The following is a 6062-nucleotide window of genomic DNA, read 5'->3' as shown; positions in this document are numbered from 1 at the left end:
ATTAGCCTAAACTCTACAACGTAGCGTAATACACGTCCAGGCACGTTTCTGTGTGCTTTTAATCTATTCTTGTGTATCATATCATCCGATCCCTTTCTTCCATACGTCGTTGATGTATAATTATTCCAAATATTGCAAGATGTGATTCCCGACACTATGCCATGGATTCAGAGCAAATATAATGGTCCACTGGACGTATGGCATCCCCATACAATGTCAAGCTCCTTAAAGACACGATTCATTCAACGGTGGAATTTTGCTTCTTCGTGAATGTTCTGATATTCCCATTATGCAGTTGAGCAGAAAAAAACGCCATCCTGTTATTCTCTTGACTGAGCCAATTTTCGCTAATTCTCGATACGAGCCAAATAGCGCTTAATAAGGGCGCGGAGAAAAACGTGGACTGGATTCGGAGAGGTCCCTTTGAGCACTGCATGTGTTTCAGTGTTTGGTTCATGGTAGCTCAGTAGGCTACGGAATGGGTGGGTGCCGGGTGGGGTGCCTGCACACTGGCACCGCCACCAATTATCTGTTATCTGCAATTATGGTAGGCTGCCTGCTATACACTATAATAATTTTCTGCAAGGGCTTCTATATCTGGTGGGTTTAATAATAGTTTGATATTAGTTATTTTATCTGTTATAAAACGAGCTAACGTAGTCTGCGACCCAATTAGAACCTGGCTAGAAGTACGTCAGATGCTTCAAAATGATAGAACATATATTTAAATGAAAAGCCCTCAGCTCGGGGAAGTTCTAATGTATGCTTGAAGACAGTTATTAAGTGGTGGAGAAAATACAGCACGGCATCACTGGAAGAGGAGCACAGCAGCAGCACACTTAGTGGATTGCTGTACTGTGATGTGAGTGATATTTAATGTGCTTTACTTAACTTTCCAGCATCAATTTCCAAGAGTTTGTGCAGAAATGGGTCACCCAGATATAGCTTGCAGCAGGAATCAAGAAGCTCAGTAGCTAAGTGATGAAACGCAGCATCTCTGCATGATCTGTATATGGCACCGCAGGGGAGGAAGAGGAAGAGAGAGAGAGAGAGAGAGAGAGAGAGAGAGAGAGAGAGAGAGAGAGAGAGAGAGAGAGAGAGAGAGATGGGAGCAATCGAAATGGTGCAGCATGGATTGTGGGGGCAGAGACAAGAGTTGAACAATGAGAAACAAAAAGTGAGAGTTTGAAGAAAAATAAGGAATATATAACGAACACAAAGTTTTAAAGGCTTAAGGAATAATGAGCTGCTTTACTCTGGCTTATCTGCACAGGAGAGACAAGGTGTATGGTGGTGGTGGTGGTGGTAACACGTACAGCATATTCTGTATACTGAAAATACTAAATGTTCCCCAATATAACAGACAGTTATAGTCTTTCATTAACCCCACCCGGGGTGACCAGATGTCCCCTTTCCATGGGACAGTCCCTCGAGTCATTTCATGGTGGAGGTACTGTATGTGAGAGGATTGCAATTCTTGCAAAAGGCCCACCAAGACATCCAAAAGAAGCAGAGGGACACACCACCGTCCACTGCACAGTGAAATCCTTTTTCAAGTGAGTGAAACGCGGGAGGGAACAAAAGCAACAAATGCAATGAAAGAGGGACATATTGTGTGACAGTGCTACAGAAGAAGAAGACAACAGGGTAAAAAGGGAGTAAGGGGAGAATTGACTTGGTACTTGTTGAGGTGGGTGAACGTGATATAGTCTGCAGTGTTCTTGTCAAAGCCCTCGGGTTACATGCAGTGGACACTTAAACCCTATATACTTCGTTGACCGGAGCTCTCTCCCATAGGGGTCTACACTTTGTCCCCTCCTTTTTCGCCCCTTTCTTTCTCATCTGTTTAAAGGTGAAAATCGACGATCTATTCTACAGGCTCACAATGTATCGCAATTAGACACTTTTGAAGCTATTTATGCAGAATGTATGCCTATTTGATTTGACATGCCCAGAAAAGGGTTCATATGCTTAACGTAACCTTTTGTGAATTGAAGTGGGCATGCTGAATGTCTTATTATTGTTCTAATGCAGGCTGCAAATGGAGTGTGTTGCTGAATGTATTTTTTTTTTTTAATGTTTTTTTTTGTGGCTTTCACCTTTATTTTATGGAGGGACAGACAGTAGGCTGACAGGAAATGGGGAGAGAGATGGGGGGGGAAGACATGCAGTAAAGGCCGTCGGGATCGGGAGTCGAACCCACGGCACACTGCCAGACTGGATTACCAGCCAAGGTGCCTGGACCACTGAGCCATGGCCCAGGTGAATTTATATGTATTGCCTCTATGATCATCCTATATTGTCTCTAACACACATAGTATGTTGTATAGCTTTGTGTGTGTGCGTTTTGTCTGATGTCTTGGTTGGTTTGTATGGTTTTATTTGAGAGAAAAGGAGCATGTGGAGTGGACCTTTGTTAGTGCTGTGTAAAGATCTACTTGTGCTGCTTCTGATAAACATAGCCTATTTGAACCAGAAATACAAGATAGGCCTACAGTTAGAAAAGTGTATGCTGGGATATTGTGTGGGTGTATGTCCCAGCATTAATGTTTCTTTTTTTCTTTTTGGCTTTCGCCTTTATTTTATATTTTTTTATGGAGGGACAGACAGTAGGCTGACAGGAAATGGGGAGAGGGATGGGGGGTTGGGGGGAAGACATGCGGTGAAGGCCGTCGGGATCAGGAGTCGAACCCGCGGCACACTGCCAGACTGGATTACCAGCCAAGGTTCCTGGACTGTTGAGCCACGGCCCAGGCCATGTTTTGATGTTTCTATTCATATATTATACAGTATATCACACTAGTCTATTTACGTTTTATTTGGCTTTAATATCAAGTTCATAAGATTAAACCTTTTTCAAACACTCAAGAAATACACATGTGCAACCACACACACACACACACACACACGCGCACACACACACACACGCACGCACGCACGCACGCACACACGCACACATGCACACCAATAACTGGTGTCCAAAAAACAGTTCACCAATCGGAAGAAACACATCATTATGATCCACATCATTCCACATTAAGTACAGAAAGGTCACAGGTCATGGGGGAGGCATTGTTTTGCCTCCCCCGACGACCAAAGGCCTAATCAAGGCAGGCGCGCCTTAATTGTAAAACAGGAAGTTCCATTACTGGGCAGGAAAGAGTGAAGATCAAAGTCAGGGATTTAACTATAAGCGTGAGAGTGTGAGAGATTGGGTGGAGGAGCAGGGAGGATTTCATGAGATTACCTTATAAATAGCATGGCAAATTTGTTTAGTCATCTGCCCAAGTGTACACAAGCCTGGTGTGCAATGATAAAATGGTAAAATGATAAAATTAGTAAAACTATGCCTAACCCTTAACTAAAACAAGTATTAAAACTAGAACTGCACTCTGGCGAGTGCCTACTTGCTTGTTGCATAAATGGCCTACTAGTGCGCAAGCAGAGCGTACTGGTGACGTATATGTCGATCAGTGTCGGGTGGATTAAAGGAAATGCCTCTATGTATATATGTAATTTGTAAGTTGATTAGCGGTATACTGTGGTTACTTTGCGTATGTATCGTAGCAGCATATGACGTCAGGGTATAACTGGTATAACTAGCTCTCAATGATGATGTAATAAAGATGTGGATTAAAGGACCCAATGCCAGTTTGTAATTGGTTTTCGATGGTGACGTAATGACGATATGTTTTAGTGTCGGGAGGATTAAAGGTAATGCCCCTATGTAATCTGACACCACTGCCATATCAAGCACAAGTAGTCATTACGTCATACGCTGGCACGGCGCATACGCATCAAACATCGCCCTGGACGAAAACTATTACTTGCACACTCTGCTTACGCAAGTAACAAGAATACAAGAACGGAAGAACCACCCCATCGGCAGAAAAAACAATGGGGCAAGCGTCCCTCCGTATTTTGGAGTGAGCCTTCCGAATGACCCTTCGACATTCACAAAGGCAAATTGACCTTCATGTTGGATTTTTCCCCTCTCTCCATGGGATCTACTTGGGTATGCATAACTGGGAGAGGAGCGTGAGGGAAGTTTGCACATCTCTGCTGTTTAGGTCAGTCCATACCAAGGTCAGTCCATACCAAGGTCAGTCCATACCAAGGTTGTGGCACTTTTACCAAACCCTTCCTATTGTATTCTTTCAAGAATGACTGTGTCGCAAGAATATTATAAACATTTGTACCAACTTTTTGACATTTGTACGAACCCTTTGACATATTTACCAGTGTGACATATTGTCATATTGTCAGTGTCATCCACCTGTCATCCACCTGTCACATGGATGCATTTAGAAATGTGGTGGCATGATGTTCAGTTCACACACATGCACAAGAAATAACACACATGTTGCACACACATAGACGAGGCTAACCGGCTCAGTGGCCTTGTGGTTAGAGTGCCCGCCCTGAGACTGGGGAGGTCAACGCCTCTGAAAGATGGGACCCTGTCAGTGTAAGCACACCTATAGGATTCCATGCGCGGACAAAAGCTGCTGTCTGCCGGAGTCTCTTCCGGGTTTTTAGACAGCTGGTGGATGGAAATTAAGCTCCACCCACACGGCAGAATGCCACGTCGGCCAGATTCCCAGAAAAGCTTGCCCCCGGGTGGAGCTTAATTTCCATCCACCAGCTGTCTAAAAACCAGGAAGAGACGCCGGCAAACAGCGGCTTTTGGCCACGCATGGAAGTTCAGGTGTGCCTGGACTGAGTGCCTCCCTGCTTGGAACTCAGCATCAAGGGTTGGATTGGGGTAAGTGTAAGTCCCTGCGACAAAGTGCGACATACTAGCGTCATGTTCAGACCAGGGGGTGTACTTGTAAGTTATGTCCAGGGGGTGTACTTGTACATCAAGCTCTGAAAAGCTGCCTCACGCTACAGAAATAGGAGATAGGCTACTGCCCTATGGGCCTCATGGCTCTGCAAAGCTTACTTGCATACTTACACACCGCTATACACACCCGTCCACTCGCATGAACACACACACATTGCTAATACAATTTGTGTCATCATGATCACTGTCACCCTCCTGTCATCCCCTTGGTCATTCTCTTAACCACATTAACCATGGCATCCCTATTGGGCAACACTTTCATTGTCAAAATAATTCAAAGTGTTTAGTTAAAAAAACCAAAAGGCCGATCTCTACAAGCTCAACGTGTCGCAATGTGTTGCGAGTGGCTATTTTAGCTATTTTGACGTACGGTGACGTATAGAGCTTAAGTTGTTAACCATACCCCCCATATGATCTGCTAGCTAGGGCCCTGTACATCACCATACCACCTTTACAGTGACTTTGGGATCTGACTGTTTTACAGAGACATTCCCTCCCATTCTTCATCAAGCCTAAGCAATTAACACCATTGTGAGACAGATAAATAGGCTTCTATACTTAATGTGAAGCACACAGCTGTAGACATGATGTGTGAGATTCATTCTCTGCAGGGAACTGATGTATAGCTGCACTACAGCAGCTTACATTACCCAGCCTAGATCTATTTATATTATATGCCTGTAGCTATCTCGGTCTGTTTTCTGGTGGTGTTTGAAATTGCTGCATGGCTAAAACCAGTACAATGAATCAGTCAGTCAGTCATTTTTAGATTTATTTTCCTTAATTCCCACAAATATAATTGTTGTTTCATGACCAATGTTTCTAAGTGAGTTTAGGATACATACGTAAGTTAACGTTACTGATCTGACACACAAGTCAAATGTCTGTATTTTTGTCTAATGAAATGATTGTGATTGCCACCAATGGGTCTCTTATGGCAGAGTGTTTGGATGGGTGGGTTTCTCAGTTCTAATTTAAGCTGCCCTAGTTACCGCCATGAATGAATGCCCCCCAGCACAAGGTGGCAACTAGGAGACTCAGAGAGCCATGTGAATTCACCTTTCTATGTTACTATAACTTTGTTCACAGTCAGCCAGGGCCGGATTAACACCTCTGAGGGCCCCTGGCACTGAAGCTCGAAGGCCCCCCTTCACGCGCGCGCAACATTTTTGCTGTTTTGGAGCAGTTTTATGCCGTTATATTGGCCTATTTCCGG

Source organism: Electrona antarctica (genome assembly GCF_951216825.1).
Source record: "Electrona antarctica genome assembly, chromosome: 11".
Taxonomy (NCBI): Eukaryota; Metazoa; Chordata; class Actinopteri; order Myctophiformes; family Myctophidae; genus Electrona; species Electrona antarctica.
This window is presented reverse-complemented; position numbering follows the sequence as displayed.